Below are 22383 nucleotides of genomic sequence, written 5' to 3' on the forward strand. Positions count from 1 at the left end.
AGGGTGCTCACGATGTACATAAAAAACCTTATTTGCTTATTTTCAATTATAAAATTGACTATTTAAAACCTTACAAAGCTGCCTTTTATATCCTAGCTAAGGGTCTTATATGTATAAGGGCTAAAACTACTTCAAAAATAAGTGACATATCCGGGTAAATTGTCTAACTTATGATAGAGCCTGGAAGCCCATAACCCCAAAGTTTGCATAAATAAAAATTGAACAAAGATCTAATGGTTTTGTGGTGGGAAAAATGACAATCACTTTCTGTTACAAGGGCTAAAGAAATCTCTCTTGAACAAGCATCTCCTTCTCTTGCAATCCTTCAACACTCCCCTTTCCTACTTCATGTTGTCCCTGACATGAGTCAAGGTCTGAAATTTTAGAGTCTCATGCTTTCTCTGTCTCCTTGATGAAAGTGAAGGTCTGCATTTGTTCCAACTTTTTTCCTATGGCTTCACTTCCTGAAAATTCCTTTCGTGTTGTTTTGCATAGCTCTTGTATAACCATCACATCACAGTAGCATTTTTAGCAAATTTTCAAGCGATTCCTACTTTGTTCATGCATCCATTTAGCTTGTTGATTCTCTAGCTTCCTTGAAATGACTATATGATTCATGCAAAATGCACAAAAACTCAAAAATTTTCATTCATGCAAGAATAAGAAAAAATTGAAAATTTTCCTGGCTATGATGGATATAATTTTTTTCTGGATTTGAACCTCATGGGCTTGATATACACTGTAAGAATATGCCCTAGTAAAAAAATAATGAAATTTGGTTGAGTGGTTTGGTTAGAAACTAGGATTTCAATATTAGTTGTAGAGTTTTTGAGCTTTCTACACAGGTTCTAAGCCTCTTTTGAGTTTTGATCTCATAGGGGGGCTATTGTCAAAGTGTCTATTGAGTTGTAAAATTTTGTTGGGTGTGTCATCAATGAAAAACATATAGTGACTTTTTCATAGGATTGGAGATGTCACCTCTGATTGACTTCCAGATTTCTGGGCATGTTCTGTTAGGAAATAAGACGTAGCTAAATAGATAATTGAGTAGATTACTTAATGGAGAGAGACAGATTTATATACACGAGATTATAGAGTAGAGAGAGAGTACACACGATATACGTGGTTCACCCAATGTGGGCTACGTCCACGGGAAAGCAGCCACTCAATGGCTTTAGTACTTTAAAACAAGAAGTAGTTTACAAAGGGATTATACCCTTAATGGAGCTCCCGCCTTGCTTCACTCTCACCACCTCACATTCACCTTGTTGCATCAACTTCACACTATGAAATGTGTGTAGAAATGGCCTCCTTTTATAGGCCAAAAGGGCTGCCCTCTCTTATGAGAGACAGCCATGTGTAGCCGCCCTTGTGCGAATAAGTCCAAATCGGACCCTCCAATCCGCCCATGTGTGGCCGCCCTTGAGAGGACAAGTCCGCTTTTGAATTCGGCCACCGGCCATTGAATTCGGCCACCGGCCACCGGCCATTGACTTCCGACCACCGGCCATCGGCCATTGACTACCGGCCACCGGCCAACCGACCGATTGTTTTCCGACCACTTTCCGGCCGCCGTCCGGCCATAATATTTCGGCAAAAAAGAATATTCCGGCTACTTTCGGGGGCCTCCGCCCCCGAGGCCTTTAATGTTGCCCCTGATTCTTGTCCGTGAAAATTTTGGTTTTCGGTGAGTGATTTTCCTTCACGCACGATGGCTTCTCCTCATAATGGGGGCCTTACAAATGAGCGCTTTTACCACAGAAAATTACAAGGGTAAATCAGGCTCCATACTTAACAATCTCCCACTTGGAGACTGATCTCCAAACCAAACGTGTGACTGCTTTCCATTCTGGCTTCTTATCCTTGAATGCCGATTGAAGATGAGCAAAAGCTCAACTTCTCCTTGTTGACCACCTTTGTAAACATGTCTGCAGGATTTTCACTTGTATGCACCTTTCCTAGCTTTAGTTGTCCCTCTTCCAAAAGAGTGCGTATGAAGTGATATCTCACCTCAATGTGCTTTGTCCTTGAATGAAAGGCTGAGTTCTTCGCAAGATAGATAGCGCTTTGGCTATCACTGTACAAGACACAATTGTCTTGTTTGAATCCAAGCTCTTCTAAGAATCTGTGAAGCCACAGAATTTCTTTGCTTGCCTCCGTCATTGCTACATACTCTGCTTCCGTGGTAGAAAGTGAAACCACTTTCTGCAGCTTTGAAGCCCAGCTTACTGCTATGCCTCCAACCGTGAACACATAGCCAGTAGTGCTCCTTCGAGTATCTTTGTCACCTGCCATATTTGCATCAGCATACCCTTCTAGAAAAATATTAGTTCCTCCAAAATACAAAGCATTTGTCATTGTCCCTTTTAGATACCTAAGTATCCACTTCACAGCTTGCCAATGCTCTTTACCTGGGTTGTCCATGAACCTACTCACAACTCCCACTACATGTGCAATGTCTGGCCTTGTCCAGACCATAGCATACATTAGAGAACCTACCGCTGCAGCATATGGAACTTTAGACATATAGGCTATCTCCTCTTGTGTCTTTGGACACGTATCCTTTGTTAGTTTAAAATGACCAGCCAAAGGTGTAGAAACTGGTTTTGCATTTTGCATTGCAAACCTTTCTAGTACCTTCTTGATGTAATCTTCTTGAGATAGCTTTATTGTCTTCTTCGTCCTGTCCCTTGATATTTTCATACCAAGTATCCTCTTTGCAGCACCTAAATCTTTCATTGAAAAAGATTTGGACAGCTCCTCTTTTAGGTCTTTGATGTCCTGCATGTTAGCACTTGCAATCAACATGTCATCAACATACAACATTAGGATGATGAATTTCCCATCTCCCAAATTCTTCGTGTAGACGCAATGATCCGAGTTGCATCTTGTGAATCCATGATCCAACATCCATCGATCAAACTTCAAGTACCATTGTCTTGATGCTTGCTTTAAACCATACAAGCTCTTCTTTAATCTACAAACCATTTTCTCCTTACCTTTTACTTCATACCCCTTTGGTTGAAGCATGTAGATTTCCTCCTCTAAGTCACCGTGAGGGAATGCCATATTTACATCCATTTGCTCGAGATTTAGATCATGAGCAGCCACAAGGCTTAAGACAAGCCTAATTGAGTTCATTTTTACAACAGGAGAAAATATTTCATTGAAGTCAATACCTTTCTTTTGAGAAAAACCTTTCACCACAACCCTAGATTTGTACCTTTTCTTCCCACCTTCTTCTTCCTTTAGCTTGTACACCCATTTGTTTTGAAGTGCCCGCTTACCTTTAGGCAACTCAACCAACTCCCATGTTTGGTTGCAATGTAGTGAGTCCATCTCCACTTGCATGCTCTTCGTCCATTCTTCTTTGGATTCATGTTGCATAGCTTCTTCATATGATTCCGGCTCTCCAGAATCTGAGATCAAGAGATGGTTGAAGGAAGGAACAAACCTTTCTGGAGGTCTACTTGCTCTTGTAGATCTTCGGGGAATAGGTTGAGGCTCCTCATTTGGTTGACATTGTTGCACATTGTCACCGTTTGCAGTCCTTGAGTCTTCACCGTCCTCAAGCTCCATATACTCATCACCTGTTTCTTTTGTTTGTTTTCTTTCCAAGTAATCTTTGTACATATTTTGTTCATTAAAAATTACATCCCTACTCCTTAAGATTTTACCATCTTCAGGATTCCATAGGCGATACCCAAAGTCTCCTTCTCCATAGCCAATGAAGAAACACTTTTTGGACTTTGCATCTAACTTTGATCTTAGGCTTCTATCTATGTGCATGAAAGCTTCACACCCAAACACTTTGAGAAATGCATAATTCACCGGTTTACCTGTCCATGCCTCTTCTGGAACTCCCCCATCCAATGCCGTTGAGGGTGACCGATTGATTAAGTACACAGACGTACTTACAACTTCCGCCCAAAGCTCAAGCGGTAGGCCTGCATGTAGCCGCATGCTTCGTGCTCATTCCATGATTGTCCTGTTCATCCTTTCCGAAATCCCATTTTGTTGAGGTGTCCTTGGGGTTGTCCTTTGCCTCCGAATGCCATTGCTAGCACAAAAGCTTTCAAAAGCTTGGCTGCAATATTCGCCTCCAGTGTCGGATCTGAGGCATTTAACCTTGGTACCTGTTTCATTCTCCACAAAGGCTTTCCACCTTTGAAATATGGAAAATACATCGGACTTATTCTTCATGCCATAAACCCATGTTTTTCTAGTCGCATCGTCTATGAATGTTACATAGTACAATGAGCCACCAAGTGATGGTGTACTTGCAGGACCCCAAACATCAGAATGAACCAACTCAAGTTTTTTATTTTTTCTTTCATTTCCTGATTTTTGAAATTTTACCCTCTTTTGTTTACCATAAACACAATCTTCACAGAACTCTAAGTCCACTTCTTTCAAACCTGGTAGAAGCTTCTTTGTTTGAAGGATTTGCATTCCTTTGGCACTCATATGCCCAAGTCGGTAGTGCCACACCGCACTGTCAACTTCTGTAGTTGCTGCACAAGCTGAAGGTTGCGTGCTAATAGTACACAAGTAAAGTGTACCAACTTTTTCACCCTTGGCAACCACCAAAGATCCCTTTGAGATCTTCCACCGTTTGTTTCCGAATGCAATGTTGTGACCTTCATCGTCCAATTGTCCTGTAGAGATCAAATTTTTGCAAAGAGAAGGAACATGCCTAACATCTTTAAGCTTCCATTCATTTCCGTTAGCAGTTTTGACAGAAACTGTACCTTTGCCGACAATCTCACAAGCTTCATCATCTCCCAAGTATACATACCCAAAATTACCTTTGGTGTAGTCTTGGAAATGTTGCTTGTGTGGTGTCGCATGGAATGAAGCCCCGGAATCTACTATCCAGGAATTAGACACATTGTCTAATGAGAGAATTAGAGCATCTTGCTCTACTTTACCTGCCACATTGGCCTCCGATGTTGGCTTGTTGTCTTGAGACTCTGTCTCCTTCTTCTTCTTGGACCAGCAATCCTTCTTGACGTGGCCCTTCTTGCCGCAGTTCCAACATTCAAGAACTGACTTTGTGCGTGACTTGCTCCGCCTTGAGCGATCACGACCCTTTTGGTTTTTGAACCTCTCCTTAAGCCTTCCTCTTGTTTCCACTGATAGTGCAGCACTTGATGATTCTCTTGTGCTTCTCCTTCGCATTTCCTCGCTTAGGAGAACACCCACATCATCAAACTTAAGAGTATTTGTGCCAGAGATAGAATTACTTACAGCCATCACAAGGCTGTCCCAACTATCCGGTAGAGATGATAGTATAAGGAGAGCTCGCACTTCGTCATCGAAATTGATTTTCACTGATCGAAGTTGACTTATGTTTGTGTTAAAGTCATTTAGGTGTTCTGCAACTGAACCATTCTCTGCCATCTTTAGATTGAACAAGCGCTTCATAAGAAATACCTTATTGGATGCCGATGGTTTCTCGTAGAAGTCGTCAAGTGACTTCATCAAGTCCTCCGTGGTCTTCATCTCCAAAACATTGAAGGCCACCGTTGACGCCAAGCTTAACCGGATTGTTCCCAGTGCCTTTCGATCAAGGACAATCCATGCTTCATCTGCCATTGTTGCGGGCTTCTTCGCAAGACCACCTAGTGGCAAATAGAGGTCCTTCTGGTAGAGATAGTTTTCAATCTGCATCTTCCAATGTTGGTAGTTTTTGTTGTTGAACTTCTCAATCTTGAGCTTCCCTTCCTCCGCCATAACTCCCACTCAATTCAAGGAATCCTTTCCTTGAGATAATTTAGCTACGAGCAAACCTTGCTCTGATACTAGTTGTTAGGAAATAAGACGTAGCTAAATAGATAATTGAGTAGATTACTTAATGGAGAGAGACAGATTTATATACACGAGATTATAGAGTAGAGAGAGAGTACACACGATATACGTGGTTCACCCAATGTGGGCTACGTCCACGGGAAAGCAGCCACTCAATGGCTTTAGTACTTCAAAACAAGAAGTAGTTTACAAAGGGATTATACTCTTAATGGAGCTCCCGCCTTGCTTCACTCTCACCACCTCACATTCACCTTGTTGCATCAACTTCACACTATGAAATGTGTGTAGAAATGGCCTCCTTTTATAGGCCAAAAGGGTTGCCCTCTCTTATGAGAGACAGCCATGTGTGGCCGCCCTTGTGCGCATAAGTCCAAATCGGACCCTCCAATCCGCCCATGTGTAGCCGCCCTTGAGAGGACAAGTCCGCTTTTGAATTCGGCCACCGGCCACCGGCCATTGACTTCCGACCACCGGCCATCGGCCATTGACTACCGGCCACCGGCCAACCGACCGGTTGTTTTCCGACCACTTTTCGGCCGCCGTCCGACCATAATATTCCGGCAAAAAAGAAAGTCTCGGGGGCCTCCGCCCCCGAGGCCTTTAATGTTGCCCCTGATTCTTGTCCGTGAAAATTTTGGTTTTCGGTGAGTGATTTTCCTTCACGCACGATGGCTTCTCCTCATAATGGGGGCCTTACAAATGAGCGCTTTTACCACAGAAAATTACAAGGGTAAATCAGGCTCCATACTTAACATGTTCCCCATTACGTTTTAAGGATAGTGAACCATCTATACCATAAATATGACTTCCCATGGAAGATTTTTACCACTTTTGAACTTCTGGCAAGGTGAAACAAGGAGGTTCTTAGCTGTTGCTCAACATGAATAAGGTAGGGAAAAAATCACGACTTTTTCCTAACTAGCACAAATATACAATTTTTCAGTTATGTGACTATTTTTCACATGAACATATACTCCCTTGAGACACACTTGATGTCTCACTCCATCTATTGAAAGCCATTATTGCTGCTATTAGCCATTTGTCATGTGAATGAAGCTCTGACTATTTTCTTGGACTATAGGCTAAAGCCTAGCACTATATATGATGCGAAACATGATGTAGCAGCCATGTAGGAGTTGTGTACTGAAGTGTGACCCCATTACGATGTCATTTGGATGGTTTTTAGTGATTTTGATGCTTTTGATGCCCAAGATCCTCTTTGCTTGCATCATTTTGGAGGTAGAGTTTTTGGTGAGACTTCTTCACAAAATTTGGTGAGATTGATGTCCTTAATGTGCAAGTTGAGTTTGGTCCTCATCTGACCAAGTTATGCTCATTTTGAATCTTGACCAAAAAACACCTAATTAGAATTTTGGAAGTTCACATCACTTCATAGACTCTTCGTACTTGTATCTTGCTTTTCTTACAATTTTTCTCCATTTTATTTTTGTTTCACTCTCTCTTTAAAAAAAAGAAGCCCATAACCCCAAAGTTTTCATAAAGAAAAATTGAAGAGAGATCTAATGGTTTTATGGTGGGAAAAATGAGAATCACTTTCTGTTACAAGGGCTAAAGAAACATCTCTTGAACAAGTATCTCCTTCTCTTGAACAAGCATCAGTTGTTGTAAACCCTTAACACTCCCCCTTCCTACTTCATGTTTTCCCTGACATGAGTCAAGGTTTGAAATTTCAGAGTCTCATGTCAAGCTTTCTCTGTCTCCTTGACGAAAGTGAAGGTCTGCACTTGCTCCACCTTTTTTCCTATGGCTTCACTTCTTGAAAATTCCTTTCATGTTGTTTTGCATAGCTCTTGTATAACCATCACATTAGAGTAGAATTTTTAGCAAATTTTCAAGTGATTCCTACTTTGTTCATGCCTTCATGCATCTATTTAGCTTGTTGATTCTCTAGCTTCCTTGAAATGACTATATGATTCATGCAGAATGCACAAAAACTCAAAAATTTTCATTCATGCAAGAATAAGAAAAAATTGAAAATTTTCCTGGCTATGATGGATATATATATATTTTTGGATTTGAACCTCATGGACTTGATATACACTGTAAGAATATGCTCTAGTAAAAAAATAATGAAATTTGGCTGAGTGGTTTGGCTAGAAACTAGGATTTCAATATTAGTTGTAGAGTTTTTGAGCTTTGTACACAGGTTCTAAGCCTCTTTTGAGTTTTGATCTCATAGGGGGGCTATTGTCAAAGTGTCTATTGAGTTGTAAAATTCTGTTGGGTTTGTCATCAGTGAAAAACATATAGTGACTTTTTCCTCGGATTGGAGATCTCACCTTTGATTGACATCCAGATTTGTGGGCATGTTCCCCATTACATTTTAAGGATAGTGAACCATCTATACCATAAATGTGGCCTCCCATGGAAGACTTTTACTACTTTTGAACTTCTGGCAAGGTGAAACAAGGAGGTTCTTAACTGTTTCTCAACATGAATAAGGCAGGGAAAAAATCACGACTTTTTCCTAACTAGCACAAATATACAATGTTTCAGTTATGTGACTATTTTCACATGATTATATACTCCCTTGAGAAACACTTGATGTGTCTTTCCATCTATTGGAAGCCATTATTACTTCTATTAGCCCTTTGTCGTGTGAATGAAGGTCGGCCTATTTTCTTAGACTATAGACTGAAGCCTAGAACTATGTATGATGCGAGACATGATGTAGCAGCCATGTAGGAGTTGTGTACTGAAGTGTGACCCCATTACAATGTCATTTGGATGGTTTTTAGTGATTTTGACGCTTTTGATGCCCAAGAGCCACTTTGATTGCATCATTTTGTAGGTAGAGTTTTTGGTGAGACTCCTTCACAAAATTTGGTGAGATTGATGTCCATAATGTGCAAGTTGATTTTGGTCCTCATCTGACCAAGTGATGCTCATTTTGAATCTTGACCAAAAAACACCTGATTAGAATTCTGGAAGTTCACGTCACTTCATAGACTCTTCGTACTTGTATCTTGGTTTTCTTACAATTTTTCTCGCTTTTTGTTTTGTTTCACTCTCTCTTTAAGAAAAAAAGAAGCCCATAACCCCAAAGTTTTCATAAATAAAAATTGAACAAAGATCTAATCGTTTTGTGGTGGGAAAAATGAGAATCACTTTCTGTTACAAGGGCTAAAGAAACCTCTCTTGAACAAGTATCTCCTTCTCTTGAACAAGCATCTCCTTCTCTTGCAATCCTTCAACACTCCCCTTTCCTACTTCATGTTGTCCCTGACATGAGTCAAGGTCTGAAATTTTAGAGTCTCATGTCAAGCTTTCTCTGTCTCCTTGAGGAAAGTGAAGGTCCGCACTTGCTCCAAATTTTTTCCTATGGCTTCACTTCTTGAAAATTCCTTTCGTGTTGTTTTGCATAGCTCTTGTATAACCATCACATTAGAGTAGCATTTTTAGCAAATTTTCAAGCGATTCCTACTTTGTTCATGCCTTCATGCATCCATTTAGCTTGTTGATTCTCTAGCTTCCTTGAAATGACTATATGATTCATGCAGAATGCACAAAAACTCAAAAATTTTCATTCATGCAAGAATAAGAAAAATTTGAAAATTTTCCTGGCTATGACGGATATATATATTTTTTGGATTTGAACCTCATGAGCTTGATATACAATGTAAGAATATGTTCTAGTAAAAAAATAATGAAATTTGGCTGAGTGGTTTGGCTAGAAACTAGGTTTCATCATTAGTTGTAGAGTTTTTGAGCTTTGTACACAGGTTCTAAGCCTCTTTTGAGTTTTGATCTCATAGGGGGGCTATTGTCAAAGTGTCTTTTGAGTTGTAAAATTTTGTTGGGTGTGTCATCAATGAAAAACATATATTGACTTTTTCCTCGGATTGGAGATCTCACCTCTGATTGACATCCAGATTTGTGGGCATGTTCCCCATTACGTTTGAAGGATATTGAACCATCTATACCATAAATATGGCCTCCTATGGAAGATTTTTACCACTTTTGAACTTCTTGCAAGGTGAAACAAGGAGGTTCTTAACTGTTGCTCAACATGAATAAGGTAGGGAAAAAATTACGACTTTTTCCTAACTAGCACAAATATACAAATTTTCAGTTATGTGACTATTTTCACATGAACATATACTCCCTTGAGACACACTTGATGTGTCACTCCATTTATTGGAAGCAAGTATTGCTGCTATTAGCCATTTGTCGTGTGAATGAAGCTCTGACTATTTTCTTGGACTATAGGCTAAAGCCTAGCACTATATATGATGCGAAACATGATGTAGCAGCCATGTAGGAGTTGTGTACTGAAGTGTGACCCCATTACGATGTCATTTGGATGGTTTTTAGTGATTTTGATGCTTTTGATGCCCAAGATCCTCTTTGCTTGCATCATTTTGGAGGTAGAGTTTTTGGTGAGACTTCTTCACAAAATTTGGTGAGATTGATGTCCTTAATGTGCAAGTTGAGTTTGGTCCTCATCTGACCAAGTTATGCTCATTTTGAATCTTGACCAAAAAACACCTAATTAGAATTTTGGAAGTTCACATCACTTCATAGACTCTTCGTACTTGTATCTTGCTTTTCTTACAATTTTTCTCCATTTTATTTTTGTTTCACTCTCTCTTTAAAAAAAAGAAGCCCATAACCCCAAAGTTTTCATAAAGAAAAATTGAAGAGAGATCTAATGGTTTTATGGTGGGAAAAATGAGAATCACTTTCTGTTACAAGGGCTAAAGAAACATCTCTTGAACAAGCATCAGTTGTTGTAAACCCTTAACACTCCCCCTTCCTACTTCATGTTTTCCCTGACATGAGTCAAGGTTTGAAATTTCAGAGTCTCATGTCAAGCTTTCTCTGTCTCCTTGACGAAAGTGAAGGTCTGCACTTGCTCCACCTTTTTTCCTATGGCTTCACTTCTTGAAAATTCCTTTCATGTTGTTTTGCATAGCTCTTGTATAACCATCACATTAGAGTAGAATTTTTAGCAAATTTTCAAGTGATTCCTACTTTGTTCATGCCTTCATGCATCTATTTAGCTTGTTGATTCTCTAGCTTCCTTGAAATGACTATATGATTCACGCAGAATGCACAAAAACTCAAAAATTTTCATTCATGCAAGAATAAGAAAAAATTGAAAATTTTCCTGGCTATGATGGATATATATATATTTTTGGATTTGAACCTCATGGACTTGATATACACTGTAAGAATATGCTCTAGTAAAAAAATAATGAAATTTGGCTGAGTGGTTTGGCTAGAAACTAGGATTTCAATATTAGTTGTAGAGTTTTTGAGCTTTGTACACAGGTTCTAAGCCTCTTTTGAGTTTTGATCTCATAGGGGGGCTATTGTCAAAGTGTCTATTGAGTTGTAAAATTCTGTTGGGTTTGTCATCAGTGAAAAACATATAGTGACTTTTTCCTCGGATTGGAGATCTCACCTTTGATTGACATCCAGATTTGTGGGCATGTTCCCCATTACATTTTAAGGATAGTGAACCATCTATACCATAAATGTGGCCTCCCATGGAAGACTTTTACTACTTTTGAACTTCTGGCAAGGTGAAACAAGGAGGTTCTTAACTGTTTCTCAACATGAATAAGGCAGGGAAAAAATCACGACTTTTTCCTAACTAGCACAAATATACAATGTTTCAGTTATGTGACTATTTTCACATGATTATATACTCCCTTGAGAAACACTTGATGTGTCTTTCCATCTATTGGAAGCCATTATTACTTCTATTAGCCCTTTGTCGTGTGAATGAAGGTCGGCCTATTTTCTTAGACTATAGACTGAAGCCTAGAACTATGTATGATGCGAGACATGATGTAGCAGCCATGTAGGAGTTGTGTACTGAAGTGTGACCCCATTACAATGTCATTTGGATGGTTTTTAGTGATTTTGACGCTTTTGATGCCCAAGAGCCACTTTGATTGCATCATTTTGTAGGTAGAGTTTTTGGTGAGACTCCTTCACAAAATTTGGTGAGATTGATGTCCATAATGTGCAAGTTGATTTTGGTCCTCATCTGACCAAGTGATGCTCATTTTGAATCTTGACCAAAAAACACCTGATTAGAATTTTGGAAGTTCACGTCACTTCATAGACTCTTCGTACTTGTATCTTGGTTTTCTTACAATTTTTCTCGCTTTTTGTTTTGTTTCACTCTCTCTTTAAGAAAAAAAGAAGCCCATAACCCCAAAGTTTTCATAAATAAAAATTGAACAAAGATCTAATCGTTTTGTGGTGGGAAAAATGAGAATCACTTTCTGTTACAAGGGCTAAAGAACCCTCTCTTGAACAAGTATCTCCTTCTCTTGAACAAGCATCTCCTTCTCTTGCAATCCTTCAACACTCCCCTTTCCTACTTCATGTTGTCCCTGACATGAGTCAAGGTCTGAAATTTTAGAGTCTCATGTCAAGCTTTCTCTGTCTCCTTGAGGAAAGTGAAGGTCCGCACTTGCTCCAAATTTTTTCCTATGGCTTCACTTCTTGAAAATTCCTTTCGTGTTGTTTTGCATAGCTCTTGTATAACCATCACATTAGAGTAGCATTTTTAGCAAATTTTCAAGCGATTCCTACTTTGTTCATGCCTTCATGCATCCATTTAGCTTGTTGATTCTCTAGCTTCCTTGAAATGACTATATGATTCATGCAGAATGCACAAAAACTCAAAAATTTTCATTCATGCAAGAATAAGAAAAATTTGAAAATTTTCCTGGCTATGACGGATATATATATTTTTTGGATTTGAACCTCATGAGCTTGATATACAATGTAAGAATATGTTCTAGTAAAAAAATAATGAAATTTGGCTGAGTGGTTTGGCTAGAAACTAGGTTTCATCATTAGTTGTAGAGTTTTTGAGCTTTGTACACAGGTTCTAAGCCTCTTTTGAGTTTTGATCTCATAGGGGGGCTATTGTCAAAGTGTCTTTTGAGTTGTAAAATTTTGTTGGGTGTGTCATCAATGAAAAACATATATTGACTTTTTCCTCGGATTGGAGATCTCACCTCTGATTGACATCCAGATTTGTAGGCATGTTCCCCATTACGTTTGAAGGATAGTGAAGCATCTATACCATAAATATGGCCTCCTATGGAAGATTTTTACCACTTTTGAACTTCTTGCAAGGTGAAACAAGGAGGTTCTTAACTGTTGCTCAACATGAATAAGGTAGGGAAAAAATCACGACTTTTTCCTAACTAGCACAAATATACAAATTTTCAGTTATGTGACTATTTTCACATGAACATATACTCCCTTGAGACACACTTGATGTGTCACTCCATTTATTGGAAGCAAGTATTGCTGCTATTAGCCATTTGTCGTGTGAATGAAGCTCTGACTATTTTCTTGGACTATAGGCTAAAGCCTAGCACTATATATGATGCGAAACATGATGTAGCAGCCATGTAGGAGTTGTGTACTGAAGTGTGACCCCATTACGATGTCATTTGGATGGTTTTTAGTGATTTTGATGCTTTTGATGCCCAAGATCCTCTTTGCTTGCATCATTTTGGAGGTAGAGTTTTTGGTGAGACTTCTTCACAAAATTTGGTGAGATTGATGTCCTTAATGTGCAAGTTGAGTTTGGTCCTCATCTGACCAAGTTATGCTCATTTTGAATCTTGACCAAAAAACACCTAATTAGAATTTTGGAAGTTCACGTCACTTCATAGACTATTCGTACTTGTATCTTGGTTTTCTTACAATTTTTCTCGCTTTTTTTTTTGTTTCACTCTCTCTTTAAGAAAAAAAGAAGCCCATAACCCGAAAGTTTTCATAAATAAAAATTGAACAAAGATCTAATGGTTTTGTGGTGCGAAAAATAAGAATCACTTTCTGTTATACAAGGGCTAAAGAAACCTCTCTTGCACAAGTATCTCCTTCTCTTGAACAAGCATATGTTGTTGTAATCCTTCAACACTCCCCCTTCCTACTTCATGTTGTCCTTGACATGAGTCAAGGTCTGAAATTTTAGAGTCTCATGTCAAGCTTTCTCTGTCTCCTTGAGAAAAGTGAAGGTCCACACTTGCTCCAAATTTTTTCCTATGGCTTCACTTCTTGAAAATTCCTTTCGTGTTGTTTTGCATAGCTCTTGTATAATCATCACATCAGAGTAGCATTTTTAGCAAATTTTCAAGCGATTCCTACTTTGTTCATGCCTTCATGCATCTATTTAGCTTGTTGATTCTCTAACTTCCTTGAAATGACTATATGATTCATGCAGAATGCACAAAAACTCAAAAATTTTCATTCATGCAAGAATAAGAAAAAATTGAAAATTTTCCTGGCTATGATGGATATAATTTTTTTTTGGATTTGAACCTCATGGGCTCTAGTAAAAAAATAATGAAATTTGGCTGAGTGGGTTGTCTAGAAACTAGGTTTGAATATTAGTTGTAGAGTTTTTGAGCTTTGTACACAGGTTCTAAGCCTCTTTTGAGTTTTGATCTCATAGGGGGGCTATTGTCAAAGTGTCTTTTGAGTTGTAAAATTTTGTTGGGTATGTCATCAGTGAAAAACATATAGTGACTTTTTCCTCGGATTGGAGATCTCACCTCTGATTGACAGCCAGATTTGTGGGCATGTTCCCCATTATGTTTCAAGGATAGTGAACCATCTATACCATAAACGTGGCCTCCTATGGAAGATTTTGACCACTTTTGAACTTCTGGCAAGGTGAAACAAGGAGGTTCTTAGCTGTTGCTCAACATAAATAAGGCAGGGAAAAAATCAAGACTTTTTCCTAGCTAGCACAAATATACAAATTTTCAGTTATGTGACTATTTTCACATGAACATATACTCCCTTGAAACACACTTGATGTGTCACTCCATCTATTGGAAGCAATTATTGCTGTTATTAGCCATTTGTCGTGTGAATGAAGCTCTGACTATTTTCTTGGACTATAAGCTGAAGCCTGGCACTATGTATGATGCGAGACATGATGTAGCAGCCATGTAGGAGTTGTGTACTGAAGTGTGACCTCATTACGATGTCATTTGGATGGTTTTTTAGTGATTTTGATGCTTTTGATGCCCAAGATCCTCTTTGCTTGCATCATTTTGCAGAGAGAGTTTTTGGTGAGACTCCTTCACAAAATTTGGTGAGATTGATGTCCTTAATGTGCAAGTTGAGTTTGGTCCTCATCTGACCAAGTGATGCTCATTTTGAATCTTGACCAAAAAACACCTAATTAGAATTTTGGAAGTTCACGTCACTTCATAGACTGTTCGTACTTGTATCTTGGTTTTCTTACAATTTTTCTCGCTTTTTGTTTTGTTTCACTCTCTCTTTAAGAAAAAAAGAAGCCCATAACCCCAAAGTTTTCATAAATAAAAATTTAACAAACATCTAATGGTTTTGTGGTGGGAAAAATGAGAATCACTTTCTGTTACAAGGGCTAAAGAAACATCTCTTGAACAAGTATCTCCTTCTCTTGAACAAGCATCAATTGTTGTAAACCCTTAACACTCCCCCTTCCTACTTCATGTTGTCCATGACATGAGTCAAGGTTTGAAATTTCAGAGTCTCATGTCAAGCTTTCTCTGTCTCCTTGAGGAAAGTGAAGGTCTGCACTTGCTCCACCTTTTTTCCTATGGCTTCACTTCTTGAAAATTCCTTTCGTGTTGTTTTGCATAGCTCTTGTATAACCATCACATGAGAGTAGAATCTTTAGCAAATTTTCAAGTGATTCCTACTTTATTCATGCCTTCATGCATCTATTTATCTTGTTGATTCTCTAGCTTCCTTGAAATGACTATATGATTCATGCAGAATGCACAAAAACTCAAAAATTTTCATTCATGCAAGAATAAGAAAAAATTGAAAATTTTCCTGGCTATGATGGATATATATATATATTTTTGGATTCGAACCTCATGGACTTGATATACACTGTAAGAATATGCTCTAGTAAAAAAATAATGAAATTTGGATGAGTGGTTTGGCTAGAAACTAGGATTTCAATATTATTTGTAGAGTTTTTGAGCTTTGTACACAGGTTCTAAGCCTCTTTTGAGTTTTGATCTCATAGGGGGGCTATTGTCAAAGTGTCTTTTGAGTTGTAAAATTTTATTGGGTGTGTCATCAGTGAAAAACATATAGTGACTTTTTCCTCGGATTGGAGATCTCACCTCTGATTGACTTCCAGATTTCTCTGCATGTTCCCCATTACGTTTTAAGGATAGTGAAGTATCTATACCATAAATGTGGCCTCCCATGGAAGATTTTTACCACTTTTGAACTTCTCGCAAGGTGAAACAAGGAGGTTCTTAGCTGTTGCTCAACATGAATAAGGCAGGGAAAAACTCACGACTTTTTCCTAGCTAGCACAAATATACAATTTTTCAGTTATGTGACTATTTTCACATAAACATATACTCCCTTGAGACACACTTGATGTGTCACTCCATCTATTGGAAGCCATTATTGCTGCTATTAGCCATTTTTCGTGTGAATGAAGCTCTGACTATTTTCTTGGACTATAGGCTGAAGCCTGGCACTATGTATGATGCGAGACATGATGTAGCAGCCATGTAGGAGTTGTGTACTGAAGTGTGACCTCATTACGATTTCATTTGGATGGTTTTTTAGTGATTTTGATGCTTTTGATGCCCAAGATCCTCTTTGCTTGCATCATTTTGCAGGTAGAGTTTTTGGTGAGACTCCTTCACAAAATTTGGTGAGATTGATGTCCTTAATGTGCAAGTTGAGTTTGGTCCTCATCTGACCAAGTTATGCTGATTTTGAATCTTGACCAAAAAACACCTAATTAGAATTTTGGAAGTTCACGTCACTTCATAGACTCTTCATACTTGTATCTTGCTTTTCTTTCAATTTTTCTCGCTTTTTGTTTGGTTTCACTCTCTCTTTAAGAAAAAAAGAAGCCCATAATCCCAAAGTTTTCATAAAGAAAAATTGAAGAGAGATCTAATGGTTTTGTGGTGGAAAAAATGACAATCAGTTTCTGTTACAAGGGCTAAAGAAACATCTCTTGAACAAGTATCTCCTTCCCTTGAACAAGCATATGTTGTTGTAATCCTTCAACACTCCCCCTTCCTACTTCATGTTGTCCCTGACATGCGTCAAGGTTTGAAATTTCAGAGTCTCATGTCAAGCTTTCTCTGTCTCCTTGAGGAAAGTGAAGGTCCGCACTTGCTTCAACATTTTTCCTATGGCTTCACTTCTTGAAAATTCCTTTCGTGTTGCTTTGTATAGGTCTTGTATAACCATCATATCATAGTAGAATTTTTAGCAAATTTTCAAGCGATTCCTACTTTGTTCATGCCTTCATGCATCTATTTAGCTTGTTGATTCTCTAGCTTCCTTGAAATGACTATATGATTCATGCAGAATGCACAAAAACTCAAAAATTTTCATTCATGCAAGACTAAGAAAAAACTGAAAATTTGCCTGGCTATGATGGATATATATATTTCTTGGATTTGAACCTCATGGGCTTGATATACACTGTAAGAATATGCTCTATTAAAAAAATAATGAAATTTGGCTGAGTGGTTTGGCTAGAAACTAGGATTTCAATATTAGTTGTAGATTTTTTGAGCTTTGTGCACAGATTCTAAGCCTCTTTTGAGTTTTGATCTCATAGGGGGGGGCTATTGTCAAAGTGTCTATTGAGTTGTAAAATTTTGTTGGGTGTGTCATCAGTGAAGAACATATAGTGACTTTTTTTCTCGGATTGGAGATCTCACCTCTGATTGACTTCCAGATTTGTGGGCATGTTCCCCATTACGTTTTAAGGATAGTGAACCATCTATACCATAAATGTGGCCTCCCATGGAAGATCTTTACCACTTTTGAACTTCTTGCAAGGTGAAACAAGGAGGTTCTTAGCTGTTGCTCAACATGAATAAGGCAGGCAAAAAATCATGGCTTTTTCCTAACTAGCACAAATATACGATTTTTCAGTTATGTGACTATTTTCACATGAACATATACTCCCTTGAGACACACTTGATGTGTCACTCCATCTATTGGAAGCCTCTATTGCTGCTATTAGCCATTTGTCGTGTGAATGAAGCTCTGACTTTAGGCTGAAGCCTGGCACTATGTATGATGCGAGACATGATGTAGCAGCCATGTAGGAGTTGTGTACTGAAGTGTGACCTCATTACGATGTCATTTGGATGGTTTTTTAGTGATTTTGATGCTTTTGATGCCCAAGATCCTCTTTGCTTGCATCATTTTGCAGAGAGAGTTTTTGGTGAGACTCCTTCACAAAATTTGGTGAGATTGATGTCCTTAATGTGCAAGTTGAGTTTGGTCCTCATCTGACCAAGTGATGCTCATTTTGAATCTTGACCAAAAAACACCTAATTAGAATTTTGGAAGTTCACGTCACTTCATAGACTCTTCGTACTTGTATCTTGGTTTTCTTACAATTTTTCTCGCTTTTTGTTTTGTTTCACTCTCTCTTTAAGAAAAAAAGAAGCCCATAACCCCAAAGTTTTCATAAATAAAAATTTAACAAACATCTAATGGTTTTGTGGTGGGAAAAATGAGAATCACTTTCTGTAACAAGGGCTAAAGAAACATCTCTTGAACAAGTATCTCCTTCTCTTGAACAAGCATCAATTGTTGTAAACCCTTAACACTCCCCCTTCCTACTTCATGTTGTCCATGACATGAGTCAAGGTTTGAAATTTCAGAGTCTCATGTCAAGCTTTCTCTGTCTCCTTGAGGAAAGTGAAGGTCTGCACTTGCTCCACCTTTTTTCCTATGGCTTCACTTCTTGAAAATTCCTTTCGTGTTGTTTTGCATAGCTCTTGTATAACCATCACATGAGAGTAGAATTTTTAGCAAATTTTCAAGTGATTCCTACTTTGTTCATGCCTTCATGCATCTATTTATCTTGTTGATTCTCTAGCTTCCTTGAAATGACTATATGATTCATGCAGAATGCACAAAAACTCAAAAATTTTCATTCATGCAAGAATAAGAAAAAATTGAAAATTTTCCTGGCTATGATGGATATATATATATATTTTTGGATTTGAACCTCATGGACTTGATATACACTGTAAGAATATGCTCTAGTAAAAAAATAATGAAATTTGGATGAGTGGTTTGGCTAGAAACTAGGATTTCAATATTATTTGTAGTGTTTTTGAGCTTTGTACACAGGTTCTAAGCCTCTTTTGAGTTTTGATCTCATAGGGGGGCTATTGTCAAAGTGTCTTTTGAGTTGTAAAATTTTATTGGGTGTGTCATCAGTGAAAAACATATAGTGACTTTTTCCTCGGATTGGAGATCTCACCTCTGATTGACTTCCAGATTTCTCTGCATGTTCCCCATTACGTTTTAAGGATAGTGAAGTATCTATACCATAAATGTGGCCTCCCATGGAAGACTTTTACCACTTTTGAACTTCTGGCAAGGTGAAACAAGGAGGTTCTTAGTTGTTGCTCAACATGAATAAGGCAGGGAAAAAATCACGACTTTTTCCTAGCTAGCACAAATATACAATTTTTCAGTTATGTGACTATTTTCACATAAACATATACTCCCTTGAGACACACTTGATGTGTCACTCCATCTATTGGAAGCCATTATTGCTGCTATTAGCCATTTTTCGTGTGAATGAAGCTCTCACTATTTTCTTGGACTATAGGCTGAAGCCTGGCACTATGTATGATGCGAGACATGATGTAGCAGCCATGTAGGAGTTGTGTACTGAAGTGTGACCTCATTACGATTTCATTTGGATGGTTTTTTAGTGATTTTGATGCTTTTGATGCCCAAGATCCTCTTTGCTTGCATCATTTTGCAGGTAGAGTTTTTGGTGAGACTCCTTCACAAAATTTGGTGAGATTGATGTCCTTAATGTGCAAGTTGAGTTTGGTCCTCATCTGACCAAGTTATGCTGATTTTGAATCTTGACCAAAAAACACCTAATTAGAATTTTGGAAGTTCACGTCACTTCATAGACTCTTCATACTTGTATCTTGCTTTTCTTTCAATTTTTCTCGCTTTTTGTTTGGTTTCACTCTCTCTTTAAGAAAAAAAGAAGCCCATAATCCCAAAGTTTTCATAAAGAAAAATTGAAGAGAGATCTAATGGTTTTGTGGTGGAAAAAATGACAATCAGTTTCTGTTACAAGGGCTAAAGAAACATCTCTTGAACAAGTATCTCCTTCCCTTGAACAAGCATATGTTGTTGTAATCCTTCAACACTCCCCCTTCCTACTTCATGTTGTCCCTGACATGCGTCAAGGTTTGAAATTTCAGAGTCTCATGTCAAGCTTTCTCTGTCTCCTTGAGGAAAGTGAAGGTCCGCACTTGCTTCAACATTTTTCCTATGGCTTCACTTCTTGAAAATTCCTTTCGTGTTGCTTTGTATAGGTCTTGTATAACCATCATATCATAGTAGAATTTTTAGCAAATTTTCAAGCGATTCCTACTTTGTTCATGCCTTCATGCATCTATTTAGCTTGTTGATTCTCTAGCTTCCTTGAAATGACTATATGATTCATGCAGAATGCACAAAAACTCAAAAATTTTCATTCATGCAAGACTAAGAAAAAACTGAAAATTTGCCTGGCTATGATGGATATATATATTTTTTGGATTTGAACCTCATGGGCTTGATATACACTGTAAGAATATGCTCTATTAAAAAAATAATGAAATTTGGCTGAGTGGTTTGGCTAGAAACTAGGATTTCAATATTAGTTGTAGATTTTTTGAGCTTTGTGCACAGATTCTAAGCCTCTTTTGAGTTTTGATCTCATAGGGGGGGGCTATTGTCAAAGTGTCTATTGAGTTGTAAAATTTTGTTGGGTGTGTCATCAGTGAAGAACATATAGTGACTTTTTTCTCGGATTGGAGATCTCACCTCTGATTGACTTCCAGATTTGTGGGCATGTTCCCCATTACGTTTTAAGGATAGTGAACCATCTATACCATAAATGTGGCCTCCCATGGAAGATCTTTACCACTTTTGAACTTCTTGCAAGGTGAAACAAGGAGGTTCTTAGCTGTTGCTCAACATGAATAAGGCAGGCAAAAAATCATGGCTTTTTCCTAACTAGCACAAATATACGATTTTTCAGTTATGTGACTATTTTCACATGAACATATACTCCCTTGAGACACACTTGATGTGTCACTCCATCTATTGGAAGCCTCTATTGCTGCTATTAGCCATTTGTCGTGTGAATGAAGCTCTGACTTTAGGCTGAAGCCTGGCACTATGTATGATGCGAGACATGATGTAGCAGCCATGTAGGAGTTGTGTACTGAAGTGTGACCTCATTACGATGTCATTTGGATGGTTTTTTAGTGATTTTGATGCTTTTGATGCCCAAGATCCTCTTTGCTTGCATCATTTTGCAGAGAGAGTTTTTGGTGAGACTCCTTCACAAAATTTGGTGAGATTGATGTCCTTAATGTGCAAGTTGAGTTTGGTCCTCATCTGACCAAGTGATGCTCATTTTGAATCTTGACCAAAAAACACCTAATTAGAATTTTGGAAGTTCACGTCACTTCATAGACTCTTCGTACTTGTATCTTGGTTTTCTTACAATTTTTCTCGCTTTTTGTTTTGTTTCACTCTCTCTTTAAGAAAAAAAGAAGCCCATAACCCCAAAGTTTTCATAAATAAAAATTTAACAAACATCTAATGGTTTTGTGGTGGGAAAAATGAGAATCACTTTCTGTTACAAGGGCTAAAGAAACATCTCTTGAACAAGTATCTCCTTCTCTTGAACAAGCATCAATTGTTGTAAACCCTTAACACTCCCCCTTCCTACTTCATGTTGTCCATGACATGAGTCAAGGTTTGAAATTTCAGAGTCTCATGTCAAGCTTTCTCTGTCTCCTTGAGGAAAGTGAAGGTCTGCACTTGCTCCACCTTTTTTCCTATGGCTTCACTTCTTGAAAATTCCTTTCGTGTTGTTTTGCATAGCTCTTGTATAACCATCACATGAGAGTAGAATTTTTAGAAAATTTTCAAGTGATTCCTACTTTGTTCATGCCTTCATGCATCTATTTATCTTGTTGATTCTCTAGCTTCCTTGAAATGACTATATGATTCATGCAGAATGCACAAAAACTCAAAAATTTTCATTCATGCAAGAATAAGAAAAAATTGAAAATTTTCCTGGCTATGATGGATATATATATATATTTTTGGATTCGAACCTCATGGACTTGATATACACTGTAAGAATATGCTCTAGTAAAAAAATAATGAAATTTGGATGAGTGGTTTGGCTAGAAACTAGGATTTCAATATTATTTGTAGAGTTTTTGAGCTTTGTACACAGGTTCTAAGCCTCTTTTGAGTTTTGATCTCATAGGGGGGCTATTGTCAAAGTGTCTTTTGAGTTGTAAAATTTTATTGGGTGTGTCATCAGTGAAAAACATATAGTGACTTTTTCCTCGGATTGGAGATCTCACCTCTGATTGACTTCCAGATTTCTCTGCATGTTCCCCATTACGTTTTAAGGATAGTGAAGTATCTATACCATAAATGTGGCCTCCCATGGAAGAGTTTTACCACTTTTGAACTTCTGGCAAGGTGAAACAAGGAGGTTCTTAGCTGTTGCTCAAC

Source organism: Adiantum capillus-veneris, chromosome 18 (assembly GCF_014529385.1).
Source record: "Adiantum capillus-veneris isolate H3 chromosome 18, ASM1452938v2, whole genome shotgun sequence".
NCBI lineage: Eukaryota > Viridiplantae > Streptophyta > Polypodiopsida > Polypodiales > Pteridaceae > Adiantum > Adiantum capillus-veneris.